The following is a 25219-nucleotide window of genomic DNA, read 5'->3' as shown; positions in this document are numbered from 1 at the left end:
CAGTGGTAGCATTTGTGCCTCTAAGTTAGAAGGGTTTGAACCCCACTCCAGGCATGGGAACAGGATGCAGCCATTAGCCTATCAGTTAGATCATGACTGATCTATACCTTAACTCTATTTACTTGCCTTAACATAGCCCTTAACACCCTTGCATATCAAAAATCTATCAATCCCAGTTTTCACAATTTCAATTAAGTCACAGCTTCAATAGTTTTTTTAGGGGAGAGATTTCCATGACCCTTTATGTGAAGAAGTGCATCCTGACATCACCCTTGAATGACCTAGCTCTAATTTTAAGGCCCTTTGTTCTGGACTCCCAGAGCCATAGAGAGGTCTACAGCACAGAAAAAGGCCCTTTGGCCCATCAAGTGTGCACCGGTCAAACAAGTACCTAACTATTCTAATCCCATTTTCCAGCATTACACCCATAGCCTTGTATAACATGGCATCGCAAATGCACATCCAAATTCTTCTTAAATGTTATGAGGGTATCTGCCTCTACCACCCTTTCAGGCAGTGAGTTCCAGATTCCCACCACCCTCTGGGTGAAAAAATTCTTACTCACATCCCCTCTAAACTTCCAGCCCCTTACCTTAAATCTACGCCCCATGGTTATTGATCCCTCCAACAAGGGGAAAAGTTCCTTCTTGTCTACCCTATCTATGTCCCTCATAATTTTATACACCTCAATCATGTGCCCCCTCAATCTCCTCTGCTCCAGGGAAAATAACCCCAGTCTATCCAATCTCTCCTCATAACTAAAACTCTCCTGCCCAGGCAACATCCTGGTAAATCTCCTCTGTACTCTCTCCAGTGCAATTACATCCTTACTATAGTGCGGAATCCAGGACTGCACGCAATATTCTAGCTGTGGCCTAACCAGTGTTTTATACAGTTCCAGCATAACCTCCCTGCTCTTATATTCTATGCCTTGGCTAATAAAGGCAAGCATCCCAAATGCCTTCTTAACCACCTTTTCTACCTTAAGGGACCAGTGGACATGCACACTAAGGTCCCTCTGATCCTCGGTATTTCCCAGGGTCCTAACATTCATCGTGTATTCCCATGCCTTGTTTGTCCTGCCCAAGTGCATCACCTCACACTTAACCAGATTAAATTCCATTTGCCACTGATCAGCCCATCTGACCAGCCTGTCGAAATCCTCGTGTAATCTAAGGTTATCATCCTCACTATTTACTACCCCACCAATTTTTGTGTCATCCGTGAACTTACTGATCAGCCCTCCTACATTCAAGTCTAAATCGTTTATATATACCACAAACAGCAAGCGACCCAACACTGATCCCTGTGGAACCCCACTGGACACAGGCATCCAGTCACAAAAACACCCCTCAAACATCACCCTTTGCTTCCTGCCACTCAGCCAATTCTGGATCTCTTCTCTCCCTCCACCCCCCCAACCTTAAACCAGCTTATATTTCATCCCTTTCCTATTTTTACTTAGTTCTGTTGAAGGGTCATGAGGACTCGAAACGTCAACTTTGCTCTTCTCTGCCGATGCTGTCAGACCTGCTGAGTTTTTCCAGGTAATTCTGTTTTTGTTTTTAATTCTGGATCCAATTTGCCTTGGATCTCATGGGCTCTTATCTTCGTTATCAGTCTCCCATGCAGGACCTCATCAAAAGCCTTGCTGAAGTCCAAATGTACGACATCAAATGCATTGCCGTCTTCTACACACTTTAGAAGAGGTGACCTTTTCTAAAAATTCAATCAAATTGGTCAGAGATGCCCTCCCCTTAACAAAACCATGCTGACTGTCCTTGATTAATCCCTGCCTCTCCAAATGTAGATTAATTCTGGCCCTCAGAATTGCTTCTAATAGTTTCCCCACCACTGAGGTTAGACTGACTGACCTGTCGTTCCCTGGTTTATCCCTTCATCCCTTCTTGAATAATGGTACCATATTGGCTGTGTTCCAGTCCTCTGGCACCTCTCCTAAGATCAGAGAGGTCTTGAAATACTGAAATAATGTATTGCCAGCGCCCCTGCTATTTCCTCCCTTGCCTCATTCAACAGCCTGGGATAAATCTCATCCGGGCCTGGATATTTATCTACTTTTAAGCCTGCCGGACCACTTAGAACCTCCTCCCTTTCTATGCTAATTTCTTTAATTATATCACAATCCTTCTGCCTGATTTCCATACCCACGTTGTCCCTCTCACTTGTGAACACTGACACAAAGTATTCATTTAGAACCCTACCTACGTCTTCCGGCTCCACACACAAATTACCACTATGGCTCTCAATGGGCCTTACTCTTTCCCTAGTTATCCTCTTACTCTTAATGTTCTTGTAAAATAACTTTGGATTTCCCTTTATTTTGCCTGCCAATGTTTTTTCATGTCCCCTTTTAGCTCTCCTGTTTTCCTTTTTAAGATCCCCCCTACACATTCTATACTCCTCCAGGGATTCTGCTGTTTTGAGCCTGCAGTATATGCCACAAGCCTCCTATTTTTTCTTTATGCAATCCTGTATATCTCTCAACGTCCAGGGTTCCCTGGATTTGTTGGTCCCACCCTTTGTCTTTACTGGAATATGTTGGCCCTGTACTCTCCCTACTTCCTTCTTGAATGAGTCCCACTGCTCTGATGCAGATTAAAAACTAAAAGTAGCTGCTCCTAGTCCACTCTGGCCAAATCATATCTGATCTTATTAAAATCAGCCTTCCCTCAATTTAGAACTGATTTCTGGCCCATCCTTGTCCTTTTCCACAATAATCTTGAATCTAACGGAGTTGTGAACGCTATCTGCAAAATGCTCTCCCACTAGTACCTCTGCCACTTGCCCGGCTTCATTCCCTAAAATTAAGTCTAGGACCACCCCCTCTCTTGTAGGACCTTCTACGTACTGGCTTAAAAAGCTCTCCTGGATGCATTTTAAGAATTTCGCTCCCTGTAACCCTATCACGCTATGACTAACCCAGTTAATGTTGGGGAAGTTGAAATCCCCACTATAACTACCCTATTATTTTTACACTTTCCTGAAATTTGCCTACGTATCTGCTCTTCTATTTCTCTCTGACTGTTTTGGGGCCTATAGTACACGCCCAGCAATGTGATTGCTCTTTTTTTGTTTTTCAGTTCCATCCATATGGCTTCAATTGAGGAGCTTTCTAAGGTGTCATCTCTCCATACTGCTGTAATTGGTTCCTTGATCAATACTGCGATACCCCCTCCTCTTTTACCTCCTTCCCTGTCTCGCCTGAAGACCCTATATCCTGGAATACTGAGCTGCCAATCCAGCCCCTCTCTCAACCATGTTTCTGTGATAGCAATGACATCATACTTCCATGTGTTAATCTGAGCCCTCAACTCATCTGCCTTATTCGTCAGACTCCTTGCATTAAAATAAATACCATCCAACCTTGCCAAGTTCCCTTGTGCCTTAACTGGCCTATAATTTCTATGCCTTCCAGACTCAGATGCTCTCTCTTCTAATTTTGGCTGTGCATCTCCCCCTGCTTAACCTCCTCTCAGGATCCCATCCCCCTGCCAAGTTAGTTTAAACCCTCAACAGCACTAGCAAACCTCCCCGCAAGGATGTTGGTCCCATTCCAGTTCAGGTGCAATCCGTCCGCCTTGTACAGGTCCCACTGCCCCCAGAAATGGTCCCAATGTCCCAGAAATCTAAAGCCCTCCCCTCCTGCACCATCTCTCCAGCCACGTATTCATCTGGTCTAACCTCCTATTTCTATACTCACTAGTGTGTGGCACCAGAAGTAATCCAGAGATTACTACCTTCAAGGTCCTGTTTTTTAATCTGTTTCCTAGCTCCCTAAGTTCTGCTTACAGCACCTCATCCCTTTTTCTACCTGTGTCGTTGGTATATGTACCATGATCTCTGTCCGTTTGCCCTCCCCCTTTAGAATGCCCTGCAGCCGTTCAGTGACATCCTTGACCCTGGCACCAGGGAGGCAACATACCATCCTGGAGTCACGTCTACAGCCACAGAAATGCCTGTCTGTTCCTGTTACTATCGAATCTCCTACCACTATTGCTCTCCCCCTCTTTTTCCTCCCCCCATGTGCAGCTGAGTCACTCACAGTGACATGGGCATGGCTGCACTCTCCAGAGGAACTGTCACTCTCACCATTTTCCAACCCAGAAAAACGGTTCTCGAATGAGATATACCCTGGGGATTTCCTGACTACCTGCCTGACACCTTTCCTCTAACTGATGGTCACCCATTCCCTCTCTGTTTGCACTTCCGTAAGCTGTGGGGTGACCACGTCTAAAAATGTGCTATCCATGAAACTCTCAGCCTCGTGGATGTACCTCAGTGCCTCCAGCTGCCACTCAAGCCCCAAAACTCAGAGCTCAAGTAGCTGCAGCTGTTGGCACTTCCTGCACACATGGCCAGTCAGGGCGCAAGGAGCGTCTAGGGCTTCCCACCTGTTGCATGTGGTACATAACACGGGACTGAGCTGCCCTGCCATGCCTATAGTTGGAAAAAACCTTATTTTAAGTTAAATCCAGTAAAATAAAATGTTAAATTAGTTATGTACTTTAAATAAAAACTAGAACCCTTAGCTTAATTTATTTTAAACTGGAGAAAAACACTTACCCACTACTCACCAATTAGCTTTCACTTTTGTGCTGACGTCCATTTTTGAAGCTTCCCCGCACTCGCACGGATTCTGATCTCTCCGCCACTCTCACGCGCTGTCTTGTGATGTCACTCTTGTGATTTTCAACAAGAACTGACTGCAGGACGCTCTTCCCAGACTGCTTCACCGCGATTCTGACTGCAGGATGCTCTTCCCGGACAGCTTCACCACGATGCTGACTGCAGGATGCTCTTCCTGGACTGCTTCACCATGATGCTGACTGCAGGACGCTCTTCCTGGACTGCTTCACCACTATGCTGACTGCAGGACACTCTTCCCAGACTGTTTCACAGCGATTTCCTTTCATCCTTTCTTCCTTTCATCTATACAGATGAATACATCAGGCGAGACGAATTCTCCCATAAGACGAAATAATTATTCTGCATCTATCTCATCAAACCCTTTTTTATAAACACCTCAATTAGGTCATCCCTTAATTCTCTAGACTCAAGAGGATGCTAGCCCACTCTTATGCAACCCATCCTCAATTTAACTCTTCAATCCTGGTATCATTCAAAAGACGGCATCTCTAGCAAGGCAGCATTACTGGACTGTTGCGTCAGGCCAAGATCATATGTGTTTAAGTCTAATTTTAAAATTATGCCCTCTTGTTTGGGATTTCTCCACCAGAATAATTTATCGACCCTGTCAAATTTGCAATATTTTAAATAACTCATTTGGATCACCCCTCAACCAACTAAATGCAAGGGAATACAAAACTTGTTTATGTACACTTTCCTCATAATTTAAACCTTTTAAATTGGGTATATTTTGGTGACCCTGCGCTGCACCTACTCCAGGGACAATGCATCATCCTGAGGTGCTGTACCCAGAACTGAATGCAGTCACTCATGGTGAGTGGAGACTGGAACTGTGACTCTGCATTCTGGGTTGATATCCAGCAGTATAATTGCATCCAGTGGGTGTCAAAGCCTATTAAACCCCTCACACTAACACTCCACCAACTGGGATAAAGGTGCATAGGTCATGGAAGGAAATTTCATGTTGTGGCCTGACAGCCTGTGAAACCTGTCTCTATGTCACATTGTGAAGAATGAGAAAATACAAAAATGACTGTGTAATTTAGACACTGATATTAACAAAACAAAAAAATATATCAGCAGATAAAAAAAGGTGGACAGGAAAAGACCTGCTGGCCCATTCAACCAGCCCAATCTGAGCAGTCTAATGCACCATTAGATCCCCTGCCTCCATCTCCTTTGAGGCATAAAACCTTAGATACAAAACTCTGGGAAATTCAGCTTGAATCCCAAAGTATTCTCCCTGGGACCATGGAATGACTCCAAAATACCCTGTTATCACCAAATATCATTGAACCATTGAAAAGTTACAGCATAGAAAGAGGCCATTCAGCCAATCGTATCTGTGCCAGCTGAAAAAGAAAAGAAATTTTAAAAGTTGGCCATTTTAATTCCAGCATCCAGTCCGTAGCCTTGCAAGTTACAGCATTTTTTTAATGAGTTCAGGATTTCTGCCTCCAGCACCAAACCAGGCAGAGAATTACAAACACCCACCACCCTCTAGGTGAAGCTTTTCCTCATGTCCCCTCTAATCCTTCTACCAATCACCTTAAATCTGTGCCCCCCAGTAACTGACCCATCAGCTAGGAGAAATAGGCAGAGTAGACAGGAAAGACCGAAGTCCTTCATAATCTTGCACACCTCGATTAGGTCACCCCTCAGCCTCCTCAGTTCCAAGGAAAACAACCCCAGGCTATCCAATCTTTCATCATAGCTGCAATTTTCAAGCCCCGACAATATTCATGAAAATATCGCCTGTACTCTCTCCAGAGGAATTATGTCCTTCCTGTAATGTGGCAACCAGAACTGTACGCTAAATCCCAGCTGTGGCCTAACCAGTCTTTTATACAGTTCCAACATTTCATCCCTGCTTTTGTATTCGAGGCCTCATCCAATAAAGGAAAGTAATTAAATGCTTTCTTTACCATCTTATCCACCTGTCCTGCACCTTCAGGGACTTTGGACATGCATACCAAGTTCTCTCACTTCCTCTACCCCTCCCAAATGCTCCCATTTATAGTATATTCCCGAGCTTTGTTTGCCCTCCCCAAATGCATAACCTCATCAGATGGAAACTGCCACATGACTAGTCTAGCTTCCATTAGATCACTCAATGAGTCCACACCAACTGAACAGGATTCTTTTAAAGTCCAACACTGGAAAAACTGGTCCTTGGCAGAGAATGAGATTCCCAGGAACCCAAGGGATAATCAATGAAGGTCAATGGCACCAACAGGACAGGAAGATAAGGGAAGTCACGCTCATGTACACTGGGATGTAACACATTGCTGTCACACTCATGTACACTCAGGTTAAACATTCTGCTGTCACACATCTATATCTAGAAGAAACACTGCTGTCACACGTACACTGGGATGTAACACACTGCTGTCACTCATTTACACTGGGATGCAATACACTGCTGTCACACTCATTTACACTGGGATATAACACACAGCTGTCACTCATTTACACTGGGATGTAACACACAGCTGTCACTCATTTACACTGGGATCAAACATTTGCACCAGGATTAAACACATGGCTGTTGCACTCACTTACACTGGGATTAAAAACACTCATCACACTGATTTTCACTGAGATTAAACACAAAGCTGCCGCACTTATCTATATTTAGAAGAAACACTGCTGTCACACATGTACACCAGGATTAAACACCCTGCTGTCACATTCATTTACAATGGAATGGAACACACTGCTATCACAGTCATTTATGCTGAGATTAAATGTACTCCTGTCACACTCATCTATACTCTGATTAAACACATTGCTGTCATATTTGTACACTAGGACTAAACACACCGACATCACACTCATTTACACTGGGATTAAATATGCTATTTTATTTTTAATTCATGGGATATGGGCGATGCTGGCTGGGCTGGCATTTATTGCCCATCCCTACTTGCCCTTGAGAAGGTGGTGGTGAGCTGCCTTCTTGAACCGCTGCAGTCCATGTGGTGTAGGTACACCCACAGTGCTGTTAGGGAAGGAGTTCCAGGATTTTAACTCAGCGACAGTGAAGGAACGGCGATATACTTCCAAGTCAGGATGAGTGACTTGGAGGGGAACCTCCAGGTGGTGGTGTCCCCATCTATCTGCTGCCCTTGTCCTTCTAGATGGTAGTAGTCCTGGGTTTGGAAGCTGTTATCTAAGGAGCCTTAGTGAGTTCCCGCAGTGCATCTTGTAGATGGTACACACTGCCGCTACTGTGCATTGGTGGTGGAGGAAGTGAATGTTTGTGCATGGGGTGCCAATCAAGTGGGCTGCTTTTTTGGTAGGAAGAATAGAGGCATAGACTATTTTCTAAATGGGGAGAGAATTCAGAAATCTGGAGTGCAAAGGGACTTGGGAGTCCTAGTCCAGAATTCTCTTATAGTTAACTTGCAGGTTGAGTCGGTAGTTAGGAAGGCAAATGCAATGTTGGCATTTATTTTGAGAGGACTAGAATATAAAAGCAGGGATGTGCTGCTGAGGCTTTATAAGGCTCTGGTAGACCACATTTAGAATATTGTGAGCAATTTTGGGCCCCGTATCTCAGGAAGGATGTGCTGGCCCTGGAGAGGGTCCAGAGGAGGTTCATGAGAATGATCCCAGGAATGAAAGGCTTAACATATGAGGAACGTTTGAGGACTCTGGGTCTATACTCAATGGAGTTAGAAGGATGAGGGGGAACTGATTGAAACTTACAGAACACTGAAAGGCCTAGATAGAGTGGACGTGGGGAAGATGTTTCCATTAGTAGGAGAGACAAGGACCCAAGGGCACAGCCTCAGAGTAAAGGGAAGACCTTTTAGAACAGAGATGAGGAGAAGCTTCTTTAGCCAGAGAGTGGTTAATCTATGGAATTCATTGCCACAGAAGGCTGTGGAGGCCAGGTCATTGAGTATATTTAAAACCGAGATAGATTGGTTCTTGATTGGTAAAGGGATCAAAGGTTACGGGGAAAAGGCGGGAGAATGGGGTTGAGAAACTTATCAGCCATTATTGAATGGCGGAGCAGACTCGATGGGCCGAATGGCCTAATTTCTGCTCCTATGTCTTATGGTCAGTGTCAAGCTTCTTCAGTGTTGTGGGAGCTGCACTCATCCAAGCAAGTGGGGAGTATTCTATCACACTCCAGATTTGTGCCTTGTAGATCTGGGCAGGCTTTGAGGAGTCAGGAGATGAATTACTCATTGCAGGATTCCTAGCCTCTGACCCGCTCTTATAGCCAGTATTTATATGGCTAGTTCAGTGAAATACACTGACGTCACACTCGTTTACACTGGGATAAAGCTCATCGACGTCACACTCGTTTACACTGGGATAAAGCACACTGACGTCACACTCGTTTACACTGGGATAAAGCACACTGACGTCACACTCGCTTACACTGGGATAAAGCACACTGACGTCACACTCGTTTACACTGGGAAAAAGCACAATGACGTCACACTCATTTACGTTGGGATAAAGCACATTGACGTTACACTCGTTTACATTGGGATAAAGCACACTGCTGTCACACTGATTTACACTGGGATAAAACACACTGATGTCACATTGATTTACACTGGGATAAGACACACTGACGTCACGCTCACTTACACTGGGATAAAACACACTGCTGTCACACTCATTTATACTGGGATAAAACACACTGACGTCACATTCATTGAACCTGAGATTAACTACACCGACGTCACACTTGCTTACACTGGGGTAAAACACACTGCTGTCACGCTTGTTTACACTGGGGTAAAACACATTGACGTCACGCTCGTTTACACTGGGATAAAACACACTGCTGTCACACTCATTTACACTGGGATAAAACACACTGCTGTCACACTCATTTACACTGGGATAAAACACTGCTGTTACACTCGTTTACACTGGGATAAAACACACTGCTGTCACACTCATTTACACTGGGATAAAGCACACTGCTGTCACATTCATTTACACTGGGATAAAACACACTGATGTCACATTCATTGAACCTGAGATTAACTACACCGACGTCACACTCGTTTACACTGGGGTAAAACACACTGCTGTCACACTCGTTTACACTGGGGTAAAACACACTGCTGTCACACTCGTTTACATTGGGGTAAAACACACTGCTGTCACACTCGTTTACACTGGGATAAAACACACTGCTGTCACTCATTTACACTGGGATAGAACATACTGACTTCACACTGATTTACACTGGGATAAAACACACTGACGTCACATTCATTGAACCTGAGATTAACTACACCGACGTCACACTCGTTTACACTGGGGTAAAACACACTGCTGTCACACTCGTTTACACTGGGGTAAAACACACTGCTGTCACACTCGTTTACACTGGGGTAAAACACACTGCTGTCACACTCGTTTACATTGGGATAAAACACACTGCTGTTACACATTTCTATTGCGATCAATCACACTCATTTACACAGATTCAACAGTTTCTTTACCTCTGCCTTTTGCTGTTCTATCAGTGGAGTTAAGAGTCTCAGTTTTTTAATCCATACCAGCCAAATGTGTTCTTAATGTTTCTGCCCTGGCTTTCAGTCCGGGATTGATAATGAGCTTCCTGAGGCTGTTTATTTGCTCCCCTGGGCTCTGAGCCAAGTTCTCAGCTGTTTATCCACTTGTACACTGTGTGTCCTGTTTACTTCAGCAGATGATCCTCCCCCTCAGTGATTCTGCATTTCCTCCCTGGATTGATCAAAATATTTGGCAATCAACCTTTTTCCTGCTTGTTATTTACTCTCATAGCTCAGAGGTTGAAAGATTCCCTTCCTGTTTTTAACTTTAACTCAAACCCATTTTATATGATTTTACATTTTTGATTTTTATTTTTAGTCTAAATAAATCATTTTCTTTTTATACATTGCATAAGACATTAAGTCTGTTCAAACATTTTAACAATTCTATTATCTAATTGCAGTGAGTTGACATAAGGAGTGATGTGCAGCACACACCACTGTCACAATTAATTAACCACGTAGATAAAAGCAAAATACTGCGGATGCTGGAAATCGGAAACAAAACCAAAAATAGCTGGAAAAACTCAGCAGGTCTGGCAGCATCTGCAGAGAGGAACACAGTTAATGTTTCAAGTCCGTATGACTCTTCATCAGAACCACGTAGGCCTGCTTTTATTGCAATTGCCTTTTGCATGGCATCCAGAACCTGGCCCACTTTTCAGGTAAAACTGGTTTAGCAGGTATGGGGACTAAACAAACCAAGGTGCCAGAGGCAACAGAAGACAAATGGGAGGGGGAGGGAACATCCTGCAAAGGGCCAGAATGAAGGCAGTGACTGGAGATGGGGTGAAGTGTAAAGGAGAGATTGGGATAAAAGAGGATGGTAAGAGTGAGGAACAGGATAAAGTGAATATGAATTGAGAGGAGGATACAACGAGCTGAGAGAGAAAGGAAAACAAAAGAAAGAGGGAAGGGATGATAGGTGAGAGGGGAAGAGGGAAAACAATAGATGTGGGGAGAAGAGCAGAGACCAGGAAGGAATGGGAGTGATAAGTAGGATAGGAGGGGGTATAGGAAGTGAAGGAAACAGTAAAGGGAGCTGAGTTCGGGGTGGGGTGGTGTGGAGAATGCAGAAAGAGCAAACGAGAGGGGAGGGTTTGCAAGGATCTGGGGTAAACAAGACTATCTAACTTTTTAGTTAACCATGGATGGTGGACCCTTCCCTTGGATTTTTTTCTTTCTCATTGCAATGTATCTATTCTGTGTATTCTGAAACAGCCCTTTAAAATGTCTCTATTGACTTATCCCTTAACTTCATCTTCCAGCTCACTTTAGCTAGCTTGCTTTCATGTCCTCATATTGTGTTTATTTAAGTTTAAAATATTAGTCTTGGACGCATTCATTTCTCCCTCAAAATGAATGTATAAATTCATATTATGATTGCTGCTATCATGGGGTGCCTTCACTATGAAGTTATCAATTAAACCTATCTCGTTGCTCAATACCAGGTCTAGAGTGGCCTGCTCTCTGACTGGCTCCAGAATGGGCTGTTCTAAGAAACTATTGTGAAAACATTCCATGAACTCCTATTCTACGCTACTTTTGCCCATCTGATTTTTCCTGTCTATAAGAAGATTAAAATCCCCCATGATTATTGCTGCACCTTTCTGACAAGCTCCCATTATTTCTTTTTATTCATTCATGGGATGTGGGCTTCACTGGCTGGGCCAGCATTTATTGCCCATCCCTAGTTGCCCTTGAGAAGGTGGTGGTGAGCTGCCTTCTTGAACTGCTGCAGTCCATGTGGTGTAGGTACACCCACAGTGCTGTTAGGGAGGGAGTTCCTGGATTTTGACCCAGTGTGAAGGAGCAGCGATATATTTTCTAGTCAGCATGATGAGTGGCTTGGAAGGGAACTTCCAGTTGGTGGTGTTCCCATCTATCTGTCACCCTTGTCCTTTTAGATGGTAGTGATCGTGAGTTTAGAAGGCGCTGTCTAAGGAGCTCTGGTGAATTCCTGCAGTTCATCTTGCTGCTACTGTGCATCAGAGGTGGAAGTAGTGAGTGCTTGAGGTTGTAGTGCCAATCAAGCGGGCTGCTTTGTCCTGGATGGTGTCAAGCTTCTTGAGTGTTGTGGGAGCTGCACTCTTACAGGCAAGTACATCGCACTCCTGACTTGTAGCTTGCAGATGGTGGGTGGACTTGGGGGCAGCGGGGGGGGGGGGGGGGGGGTCAGGGGATGAGTTACTCACCACAGGATTCTTAGCCTCTGACCCGCTCTTGTAGCCCGCAGTATTTATGTGGCTAGTCCAGTTTAGTTCTGGTCAATAGTAACCCACAGGATGTTGATAGTGGGGGCTCAGTGATGGCAGTGCCATTGAATGTCAAAGAGTGATGGGTGTGATGGGTGGGTTCTTTCTTATTGGAGATGGTCATTGCCTGGCACTGCTGTGGCACAAATGTTACTTGCCAGTTGTCAGCCTAAGCCTGCATATCGTCCAGGTCTTGCTGAATTTGGACATGGACTGCTTCAATATCTGAGGTGTCGCGAATGGTGCTGAACATTGTGCAATCATCAACGAACATCCCCACTTCTGACCTTATGATGGAAGGAAGGTCACTAATGAAACAGCTGAAGATGGTTGAGCTGAGGACACAACCGTGAGAAACTCCTGCAGTGATGTCCTGAAGCTGAGATAACTGACCTCCAACAACCACAACCATCTTCCTTCACGCTAGGTATGATTCCAACCACTGAAGAGTTTCCCCCCTGATTCCTATTGACTCCAGTTTTGCTAGGGCTCCTTGATGCCAAGGGCAGTCACTTTCACCTCGGGAGTTCAGCTCTTTTGTTCATGTTTGAATAATGAGGTCAGGAGCTGAGTGGCCCTGGCAGAACCCAAACTAGGCATCAGTGAGCAGGTTATTGCTAAGCAAGTGCCGCTTGATAGCCCTGTTGATGACCCCTTCCATTACTTTACTGATGAGGAGACAAATGGGGTGGCAATTGGCCGGGTTGGGTTTGTCCTGTTCTTTGTGTACAGGACATACCTGGGCAATTTTCCACACAGCTGGGTAGATGCCAGTGTTCTTCCTTTATATTTCGCCCTACAGCCTACTCTCACGCCCACATGTCCATCCTTGGGCTGCTGCAATGTTCCAGTGAAGCCCAACACAAACTGGAGGAACAACACCTCATCTTCCGAATAGGCACCTTACAGCCTTCTGGACTTAACATTGAGTTCAACAACTTCAGACCATGAACTCTCTCCTCCATCCTCATCCCCCTTTTTAATCCCCTTTTATCTACATTCATTTGTATTATTATTCATTTATCTGTGATTTTATCCCTTTTTTTATCCCAATTTTCTATCTATTTTTTCCCCACCACCACGCCCTCCTCCCCCACAGGGCCATCTGTTACTTGTTCCATGATGTTCTTTTACACAATGCTACCCTTGTTCTGCTATAATCACATTCGGCTTTCTTGCCTTTCTGCTACTATTAGCACCTTTTTTTAGCACTAACCAGGACCATCAACACTCCCTTTATCCTTCAGTTCATGACATCTTTGTCAATCCCTCCTTTGTCCCCACCTATCACTGGCCTTCTATCCAGCTCCACCTATCCCATCTCCACTTAAACAGTATCATTTTCACTTCTCTTCAGCTCTGAAGGGCCATATGGATTTAAAACATCAACAGTTTCTCTCTCCACAGATGCTGCTAGACCTGCTGAGTTTTTCCAGCATTTTCCATTTTTGGTTCTGATTTCCAGAATCTGCAGTATTATGTTTTAATCCCAAGAATGAGTGGGTCATCTTCTGAGGAAAGGTTGGACAGGTTAGGCTTGAGTCCACTGGAGTTTAGAAGAGCAAGAGACGATTTGATTGAAACATAAGATCCTGAGGGTGCTTGACAGGGTGGATGTGGAGAGGATATTTCCTCATGTGGGAGAATCTAGAACGAGGAGTCACTGTTTAAAAATAAGAGGTCGCTCTTTTAAGACAGATATAAGGAGAATTTTTTCTCTCTCAGATGCGAGTGAGTCTTTGGAACTCTCTTCAAAGGCAGTGGAAGCGAAGTCTTTGAATATTTTTAGATAGATTCTTGATTAACAAGAAGGTGAAAGGTTATCGGGGATAGGCAGGAATGTGGGTTTGAGGTTACAATCAGATCAGCGTGATCTTGCTGAATGGCAGAGCAGGCTCAAGCAGCTGAATGGCCTACTGCAGCTCCTAATTCATATGTTTGTTTAAAGTCTCCCTCAGAGCTTGCAAAAAATTATATAGAAGTTACAGCTCAGAAAAAAGCCATTCAATCCATAAGTCTATGCTAATGTTTATGCTACATAAGCTCTGAGCTGGTCAGAAAATGTTTTCTTTGAAACCAGCTCAGGGACCATAATAGAACCATAGAATCTTACAAAAGGAGGCCATTTAGCCTTTCATACTTATGCTGGTTCTTTGGAAGAGCTCTCTAATTAGTCTCGCTGCCCTGTTCTTCCCCCATAACTCAGCAACTTTTTTCTGTTTTATGCAGGAATCCAATTCCCTTCTCAATGTTACTGTGGGATCTGCTTCCATTGACCTTTCAGGCAGTGCATTCCAGATCACAAATCCTCACTTGGTTAAAAAAAATGATCTCCCCCTGGCTTTTTTGCCAATTATTTTAAATCCATGTCCTCTGGTTACCAATCTTCCTACTAGCGTAAACAGTTTCACCTTACTTAATCTATCAAAGCCTCTCATAACTTTAAATTCCTCAATTAAATCTCCCTTTAACCTTCCCTGCTCTAAGTAGAATAAAGTCTGATCTAGAGGTGGCAAAGGCTTTAAACTAGTAAAGTGGGGTGGAGGGAGTTACAAGAAATGAATCAAGCCTAAATATAAATGAAACAGGAGGCGAAAGCTTGGGATAGACTAGGGAGGACATAAATAGAGTTAGAGAACTGGGGTGTAGAAAGATGGTTAAAAATAAAGTGAGAAGGGCTGCTATTGAAAATGAGTTAAATTTACTGCAGAGCAAGTGTTAGTCATAAAACAGGGAGCTTGAAGGCAATAAATTGAGAGGAGATTCAGGATTACTGAGTAGCATAAATGCTAGCATGAACGGGATGGACTGAATGGCCTTTTTCCATGCTGTACATTCTATGCATCTCGACGCAAGTCTCTCTGTATAACTAAAGTCCCATATCACTGATACCATTCCAATAAATTATTCCTAAAGATGTTCACGTCTGATTGTTATCTTTTTAACCCAAATTCAAGTTAAAAAGCTCCAAGATAAAGCTTGCTCACTCTCTTCAACATAATATAAAATGAAAGACCACTTCTCCAAGTAATTAGGACACTGAATGAAACCGAAAATGGCTTCATGCTTTGCAAATTGAAGGAATGGCGATGAAATACACCCGCTGGGTTGTTATGAGAATATTTTGCTGACTAGAACATGCCTCAAACCATCAGAATATTAGCTGAAAGATTCAAAGCCTGACAGATGCATGTAGATTATGTGAACGATGCAAGTTCTGAACGGGCTGTCTGATTAGATTTCAAAAAAACAACTTCAAATAGAATCATCCCTTGACTGGGCTTGGGGTAGATCATTAAAACAATGAAGTAATTCAAGGCTGAGCTAATTAAATGAATTCTTTACACCGGCACCAACCAAATAAGTTGGAAAGGGAGAGAACTGATAAAACATACCTGCTGGAAATTGGAGATAGAAACATAATATCCTTATAGAGATTTGAATCTGAGAAAGGGAATTTTTTTTAAAGCATTTGTACGTTATGCAAGACCAGCACTAGCCTATGCCTAATTGCCTTTGAGATACAACTAAGTGACTTGCTAGGCAATTTGAGGGCAATTAAAAATCAACCATCTTACTGTGGAGCAGAAGTCATGTGTAGGCCAGACCGCTAAAGGCAGCAGTTTTCCTCTCTGAAGTATACTGGTGAACCAGGTGGGTTTTTAAGGCAATCCCTTTGTTTTATGATCTCCAGTACTGATACCAGCATCTTTATTCCAGATTTAACTGAATTTAAGTTCTCATGGTGGTGGGATTTGAACTCATGTCTCCAGGTCATTACTAGATTACTACTTCAGTAACATGCCCACTATGCCACCGAACCCTAATGAATGGCAATCGTTTGTGGTAGTTCCTCTCAGTCATTGTGTGAAATGTCTCTGTTCCTGAACTGAGTCTTGTGCTTCAGCTAGTGCTATCTGAGTAGTAAAGAAAGACTTGTAATTATATAGAACCTTTCATAATCTCAGGACTTTTAAAGTGCTTTACAGCCAAGTGTCTTTGAAGTCAAGTCACTCTTGAAATTGCACCAGTTAACTTGTACACAGCAAGGTCCCACATAGAGCAATTAGATAAATGACAAGATAATCTGATTTAGTGATGTTTGTAGAGGGATAAGTATTGGCCAGGACACCAGAGTAATTCAAATACAAAAGGCCAATATAGCATCCCTGTTACTGTTCCAGTAGTGCCATCAGATCATTTACGCCCAACTGTAATAAATTGATGAGGTGCCTCGCTATACTGTATGCGTAAGAATCCTTTCAACTTGCGATGGCCCTCAATTCCAAGCAGCTGACTCCCATGACTGCTCAGCTACAGACTGCAGCTTCTGTAACTGTGAGGTGGGCCTGACCTGTGTACATCTGCCATTGCCATGACCACTGAAGTTGGCTATATAGTCATCTGTGGCCATTCTGGCTGTGTCTGCACTGATGAGCACTGGCTCACTGTGGCCATCAGAATAATGATGCTAATAGAATCAGTTAAAGCCCGATCTCAGCATTCTTCAAGCTGAATTTCACACAGTCAAAGTTGGAGTAAAAAGTCAACCTCATCTTGGAAATTCATGTCTTAAAGCAGCACAGCAAACTTATGGAGGATATGAAGTTGGCTCACAGAGCACTGGAGTAGTTTAGCCCAGATGTATCAAATGAGGATTTCAGTGGCAGATGGGTTGAATCAGGTCAGAAATGGGCAATGTTATGGTGATGGAAGGTGGCAGTCTTTCTGATCATCCAAGCCTGTTGGACTGTTCACTCTCCTGGTCAGCTTTCCTACTTGCACCCTCCATAAATTTGAACTCATCCAAATCTCTGCTCCCTGTATTGTAACTCAGAACAAATCTCATTCACCCATCACCCACTTTTGTTCACTGAGGTGCACTGGCTCCTGGTCCAGCAAATCTTGCTTTTAAAATGCTCACCCTTACTTTCAAATGCATTCACGGCCTCACCCTCTAGATCTCTGCAACTACCTCCAGCCCTACAACCCTCGAGATTTGTGTGTTCCTCCAAATCTGGCCTCTTACACCTCCTCGGTTTTCATTGCTCCACCACAGGTAACTATGCCTTCAGCTGCCTGGGTCCTGAGTTCAAGAATTCCTCTTTTCCCCCAAACCTCTTAGCCTTTCTCTCCTCTAAGAGGCTCCTTAAAAGTTTGCCTCTTTGACTAAGCTTTTGGTCACCTGTCATATCTGGCTTGGTAAATTTTATTTGTCAACACTCCTGTGAAGCACCTTGATGAATTTTGTTACATGAAAGGCACTGTATAAAGTTGTCATTGTTGAGAATATATGGCAAATGATAGGGCACTCATTGCAAAATGTCTGGTTTAGGGATAAGAGGTTGAAATGGTGAAAGGAGGTACAATTGTGATGATTTAAAGGGACACCAAGTGTTAGCACACAGCCCATTGAGTGATGGTATATCATGCAGCTACATTAGATGGAATGGTTTCTTTGGTCTGAACATAAAGCTGCTGCTGCTAAGTGTACAGATAGTTAAGATGTTTTCCTTGAAAGCCTAAGATATTGCATGGGAAAGGTAATTGGAAATATCACAAATGACAAGTATATTGAATTAATGGAAGGTAACAGCAGGTTCCATTACCTTGGCTGACCTGGTAGGGTCATCATAATTCTTCGTACATTTTCTCCAGGGAAGCAGTATGTTGCTCATTGACACTGGAAGCCGTTTTCTATCATTCTTGTTAGCGAGTTTACTGGGGTGCCTGCAATGCTCCAGTTTGCTTGAAGTTCCTCCATGCTTCTTCCTCCATCAGAATTTCTATGACCAATTGGAGAATGGTGTGTTCCATGTCCAACTAAACTAGTTATAGCTGTTTAGTAAAAGAATGGTGCAGCCAGTGGCGGCAATGCCTTGTTCCTTCCCCATACCTTTCTGCTTCTCCATGCTCCTTTAGGAAGCTCCCTCAAACTTACCGCTTTGACCAAGCTTTTGGTTCCCCTGTCTTGATAACTCCTATGTAGTTTGGTGACGTATTTTGTTTCATTACACTCTTGTGAAGTGACATGGAACATTTTACTATGTTAAAGGCACTATATAAGTGCAAAATGTCATTACCTTCCACCAATTTAAAGCGGCAACAAGCATTTAAATCTAGCAGCAGTTTTAAATCTAGTAACAGTGCACATTGCAAGCAATGGGGGATCTGCCAATCATATGTTATCCATTCTGGGACCTCCCCAGAATTATGCAAATCATGCTGCCCTCAGGAATTCATTCACAGTCAGTACACCATAGGGTTTTTGGTTGGTGAAAAGGAAGGGGTGTGGGGGTCCTCTTGCACAATGTCACTTCCAACCAGGTGTCAGCCTGAGAATCTGACTTTGGATACCAAGTGATAAGCAGGGATGCTGATGCACTCATATAAATATCACTTTTGGAGATGACAAATTTTCCAATCAGACTGTGTAAGAAGCACGTTCTGAAGAAGTTACTTTAATCCCTACTGGATTTATTTGATTTTTATTTCCTAAATATCACCAATTTAGCATTTATTTCTTTGTCAGTGTAATTATCATATTTATAAATAAAATTTGATACTAGTTTTACTGTCAGTGAGGTACTTAGTGACTTTTGTTGCAGACAGAACAGTACTGAGCAACAGGATAAAACTAAACATATAAAATTCTGACAGGGCTGGACAGACTGGATGCAGGTTTGATGCTTCCTCTGTCTGGGGGGGTCTAGAACAAGGGGTCACAGCCTCAAGATACAGGGTAGGCCACTTAGGACAGAGTTGAGGAGAAATTTCTTCACTCAGGGTGGTGAACCTGTGGAATTCTCTACCACAGAAGGCTGTGGGGGCAAGTCACTAAATATATTTAAGGAGGAAACAGATAGATTTCTAAACTGTAAAGGCATCCAGGGGTATGGGGAGAGAGCAGGAGGAAGGCATTGAGATAGAGGATTAGCCATTATCATATTGAATGGTGGAGCAGGCTCAAAGGGCCAAATGACCTACTCCTGCTCCTATTTTTCTATGTTTCTATGGAGTGACTGAAGGTATATTACATCATAAATAAAGAGCTATAGAAACAGCCTTCTGGTAAAAGTGTTGGGAGGAAGGCCCAATTACCATGTGTGAACTTACCATGCAGCAAGTGTAGCCACCAACACCAAGCAGAAGCATAGAAGCTGCGAAGGAAAAAGCATCCCAAAAATAAGATTGTGGGTCACTGTTTATCACAGACAGAAAGCTCCCAGACTTCATTCCATCGCCTTCAGAAATTGAGAGATACTCAACATCAGTCCACTTCATGTGAAGAATGCCATGAAGGGCCTCTCTCCCTTCATGTGGCACCCTTAGTGTCTGAGGGTTGTTAGTCATGATCCTTGACACATCTCTATGCCATGATAGCGCAATGGGGAAATGCGAAAAGGCAGGTCCCCTTAGCCAGTACGGAGACTGAACACACGCTGTCAACATTATAAAGCACTACACTCTTATCCAACTGAATTATCCAGGCTCTCATAAGAGGTTGCCAACCTGAAACATTAACTGTTTTTCTCCACAGATCTCAGACCTGCTGAGTATTTCCAACATTTTCAGATTTTATTTGGCAATATTTAAACTTGTACAAGAGCATAGTAAGGCCACAGTAGGAGTATTTGTAGGAGGGATATTAAAGCAAGGAGAAAGGTACACAATAGATTCTCTGGCAAGTTAGCAGGGTGCGAGATTGTACAGTTATGAGGAGAGGCTAGTGAAGATCACTAGAGTTGAGAGGTGAAACGAGCTCTGATAGAATTCAACATCATGAAGAGTTATGATGGAATGTATCCACTGGACTGTAACATGGCACAACACAGAATATAATCACAAAAGGAGTTAAAGTGTAGGTAAGTACAAATTTCTTCATCCTAGAGTGTGGAAAAGAGCGTTTGGACTCTTGTTGAAGGTCTGCTTGGTCACTTATCTTGACAGTGTGACACAACACAGGAGATACATATATAAGTGAAGATTTCGGGACTTGAGTTGTCTGACTCTTCAGCACACATTACTATGAACTGAATAGAAAAGGAAATAACAAACTATTTCTAATCCCAATTTGGAAGAATCTTCCATTATAATGTGTCAGGAATTGTGCTTCAGTACTTGATTATTTTTCTGTAAATTCTTTGAGTAAAAATTTGTAGAGAAGGTACTACATTGTTCTGCAAACAAGTCAGTACTCAAAGACTATTGAACTCAAAGCAATAATTATTTTTATTTTAATTAGGATTATAAGGAATCATGATTCCTCAGCTAAGAAGGGATAAAAAAAAATTACTGTTTAGTAACTGTTGTCCTAGTCAGACACAGTCCAATGGCTACTATATACTGCAAAGCTCATTGTACGTTGCTGCTAAATCCAAAATGAACAGAATCCATGGACTACAGGTTGAAGCTACCATTGTTGTTAAATAAAGAAATGCAAGTTTTAAGGTGAGCGAGAGAAAAACACCATGATGTCATTGCTGAAATAAACAGATAGGAATTTCATTCCCCCGTCCCCTTTTGTCGACATTTAACTCAAGTTGGAGTGCTTGCTGAGGCACAATAGTTACTGCCTTTGTCAGTTTTTACAGCTACCTGCAACTGTTCCCACTTATTGAAAATCTGTAACTTCCTTGTTATTACCCTGCGCTAATTACAAGACCACAAAGTTTTAAAGTGCAGAATTGCTACACAGGACTTAAGAACTGGACTTCAGGGCTCTTTGGTCCATTCTTTAAAGATGATCTTTACTAAAACCCTGGGTAACTCAGGCAGTTCAATTATTTCCCCCTCTAATTTAAAAGAAGGCCAGGATTCCAGGGTAATCTGCCACTCCTGATTGCTTGGTCTCAATGTGTGCAATTTAAGCTCAGGCAAGGTTCACAGGCAGAGGTGCTAAATATTTAAGACAATTCAACGGGGTGATCACAAAGTGGGTGATGCCCAAAACCCATCAGTTCTTATGCTGCTGGCTTTAGGGCAAGAACAAGACAGCAATCACTAAACAGAAATGAAACACTAGATGCTAAAAGAAGTGTAACATACAAAGAATTCACAAACTGAACTTCAACTGGCACATCAGTGATCACCAATAGATCTGTATCACTCACTCAGTGATCACAGGGGTGAATATAAAGATGACGTGGCTCCTTACAGACATTCAGATCAGTGAATTTACTGTAGAAAATCTACTCCCCATGTATCTGTGGAATTTTGTAGCTCAAAGGGCTCAGGGACATTTACAAGTAGTTTAACATCCATCATAAGTTGTTAACTCATTCACTACGAAGGACATTAATGGCAGATTCCTGCCTCAGATGTTGGTTGTAGAAGAATCCAGGTGAATCCTGATTATGAAGAAACAAAAATCCTGCAGCTTTCAAAGTTCTTGTAGTTACTGCTGAGCGGGCAGTGCTGGTTGCATCAATATTCCTTCCATACCAAGGCTCTGGATAATAGGTCACAGAAGGCAGTAAGCTGCAAGTTCAAACATGGATCCGCTCCACGAGTCTTGAGAAGGAAGGAAATAATATGAGTTCAGAAACACCTCTCTTTCCAATTAGAAACAGAGAACAAAGGCTAGATTTTTCTTCCAAGAAGTGAACAGCCTTAATGAAAAGCAATTATTGTTGCTCCAGTGTATAGATGTGATGCAGCCAGGCAGAAAGATTCAGGTTTAATCAGGATATCTATCAATGACTTCAAACATGTAACAAAAACAAAAAATGCTGCAAAAACTCAGGTCTGACAGCATCTATAGAGAGAAAGACAGAGTTAACGTTTTGAGTCCATATGACTCTTCTTCAGAGCTAAAGAGAAGTAAAAATGTGATGAAATTTATCTGTTTAAGGGGGTGTGGAGCAGGTGAAGCTGGATAGAAGGCCAGTGATAGGTGGAGGCAAAGGAAAGATTACCAAAGATGTCATAAACAAAAGGTCAAAGGCGTGTTAGTGGTGGTGATACTGGCTAAAGGAGGTGCTGATAGTAACATTAAAGATAGAAAGCAGAATGTGATAATAGCTGGACAAAGGTAAGCAGTCTGGCAGGAACAACATGAACAAGTGACAGATGGCCCTAGTCGGGTGGGTGGTGGGGGGGGCTGGGGGAGAGAACAGTGATGAGAAAAATAATTGAAAATAGGATAATAGGTGGGGATAAAACAATGAATAAAAATGAAAATAAAATAAAATATAAGCGGATAAAAAATAAAAATGAACATTGAATAAAGGGGATAAAAAAGCGGTGAGGACGGAGGAGAGTGTTCATGGTCTGAAGTTGTTGAACTCAATGTTAAGTCCAGAAGGCTGTAAAGTGCCTATTCGGAAGATGAGGTGCTGTTCCTCCAGTTTGCGTTGATCTTCATTGGAACATTGCAGCAGCCCAAGGATGGACATGTGAACATGAGAGCAGGGTGGTGTTTATTTAACACTGAGTTCAACAAATTCAGACCATGAAATCTCTCCTCCATCCTCACCCCTTTTTCAATATTCATTTTTATTTTTAAATTTTTATCCACTTTTTATTTTCATTTTTATTCATTGTTTTATCCCCACCTTTTATCCTATTTTCGATCTTTTTTCCCACCACTGTCCCCTCCCTCCACCCCACCCCCACCAGGGCCATTTGCCACTTGTTCATGTTGTTCCTGCCAGCATGCTTACCCTTGTCCTGCTATTATCACATTCTACTTTCTATCCTTAATACCTCCTTTAGCCAGTATCACCGTCATTAACAACCCTTTGACCTTTTGTTTATGACATCTTTGGCAATTTCTCCTTTGCCTCTACCTGTCACTGGCCTTCTATCCAGCTTCACCTGCTCCACACCCCCTTAAACAGTATAGATTTCATCTCATTTTTACTTCTCTTTAACTCTGAAGAGTCGTCATATGGACTCGATGTTAACTCTGTCTTTCTTTCCACAGATGCTGTCAGAACTGCATTTTTCCAGCATTTTGTGTTTTTGTTTCAGATTTCCAGCATCTGCAGCATTTTGCCTTGACTTCAAACATGTATCCCTCCTTTGTGATTAATAAGATGTTTGGTTAAATGGGTTTGGAAAATTTTACTTCAAAACATCTACCAGGAGTATTAATTTTGAAGCTGTCATGACAATGTGATGTGTGCCCATGGCATATTAATCTTTAATTTCATCTGCTGGTCAAATATAAATTGAACTTCTTTAATAAGGCTTTTTAAAGATAGCAAAGATACTGAATTAAGATCGCTGCCACAGGTCACCTTACATGTCTAGAGTTACAACTTGGTCAGTTTCTGGAAATTTCCAATGTGGATTACAATTAAGACATGCCCAAGGCAAACCACCTATGGAATTTCACACCTGCTGATGACAAAAAGTACCTCAAAGATGAATTGGCTCTCACCATTTGTCTCTCTATAAAGCTACCTTTCAAGCAGAGACAGAAAGTCTGCTGGGACAATGGCTATTTAGGTGTTGATGTGTTCTTCTTAGCTCATCACAGGGAAAAATGGTCCATTCAAAAGTGATAGCTGGGACATTAAAGAAACTAATCACCTAGGCCATTATACAATAGCCAAGGTCTGTCCGGGCATGAGCTAATCAATTACCTTCTGTGGGATACTCACCGAAAGAGGTCATGTGACCAGAATCACCATTTTAAAATGTTCATTACAACAGCCTGGTTGCTTTTGGGCAGTGTAAAAAGTGTTCTGCAAATGGAGCAGTAACATCATCTCTCTCTCCCTGCTGTTATCAAGTTCAGAGCCCTATCTCTGTTACAGTTTGGAATACATCGCAGAGATAGAGAATTTCAATCAAAAAGAACTCTGCCTGCTTTTATCATACTGGGGCCAACAAACTGAGAAGTTTGAAGGACAGTTCAAAATCCCAAAGCAGCATTTCCAGAGGAACACCAGGATTACTGTTAAAGAAACTGCCTCAGCCACGAACAACGGCGAAGGAATCATAACCGGCAAACTTTCTTTTTGCCTTTTATCACTGAATCTTAATTTGGACAAAATTTAACCTCCTCTACACTATAATTTGTAATTTTGCACGTGTATGGGTGTTGCCAAGGTTGGGATATCTGTTCACCAATTTTTTATTTCTTTACCTGGGTCGGTTTTTACCTCAATAAAAACTAACCCCTTTGTTTTTAAATTCAAGAAAGCCTGTCGGACTGAATTATTTTCATCAGATGTATATGGTTAAGTGCAGACACAGAATTGATACCTTCATCCTTATAAATTACAGAAAACCCTGTTAGGATCAATCAAGGAGTGGGAAAGAAAGGCCGAGTGGTGGCACCAGTCCTCACAGTCATAATAAAGTACTGAGAAAGGTGGCAAGTTCTAATTATTGTGATGAGGATAAAGGCTACAATTCACACTTTACTTCAGTGATCCAGTACTCTTAATTTCACTGTTATGTAAGTTTTGCATGAGGAAGAGACCAACAATAAAGAATCAGAATCAGCAGAATTATATACAGCCATAATCTGTAACCTCATGGCCTGGCATATCACCCCACTCTACCATTACCACCAAGCCAGCCGATCAACCCTGGTAAAATGAAGAGAGTGTGGGGAAGGCACGCCAGGAGCAGCACCAGGCATACCTAAAAAAATGAGGCGTCAACTCGATGAAGCTACAACTCAGGACTACTTGCATGCCAGTAGCAAAAGGAGCATGCGATAAACAGAGCTAAGTGATCCCGTGACCAACGGATCAGATTTAAGCTTTTCAGTCCTGCTACATTTGA

General features: G+C 42.6%; 1 protein-coding gene across 2 annotated transcripts in view; it reads right to left on the bottom strand.

Annotated features, from left to right (window-relative positions):
• Positions 1-25219, bottom strand: part of anapc2 (anaphase promoting complex subunit 2) — a 67788-nt gene that overhangs the window by 1226 nt on the left and 41343 nt on the right. The window contains exon 14 of one of the 2 annotated variants that reach the window (XM_041193484.1): positions 20039-21988. The exons of the other annotated variant lie outside the window; for it this stretch is intronic. The gene's annotated coding sequence lies outside the window, so the exon portion shown is untranslated. Of the gene's footprint in view, positions 1-20038; positions 21989-25219 lie in introns of those variants that run through there. 2 annotated transcript variants of the gene reach the window in all.

The sequence above is a fragment of the Carcharodon carcharias genome, chromosome 8, assembly GCF_017639515.1.
Source record: "Carcharodon carcharias isolate sCarCar2 chromosome 8, sCarCar2.pri, whole genome shotgun sequence".
Classification (NCBI taxonomy): domain Eukaryota; kingdom Metazoa; phylum Chordata; class Chondrichthyes; order Lamniformes; family Lamnidae; genus Carcharodon; species Carcharodon carcharias.
The sequence above is the reverse complement of the archived record's forward strand: the minus strand, read 5'-3'. Positions and strand labels throughout refer to the sequence as shown.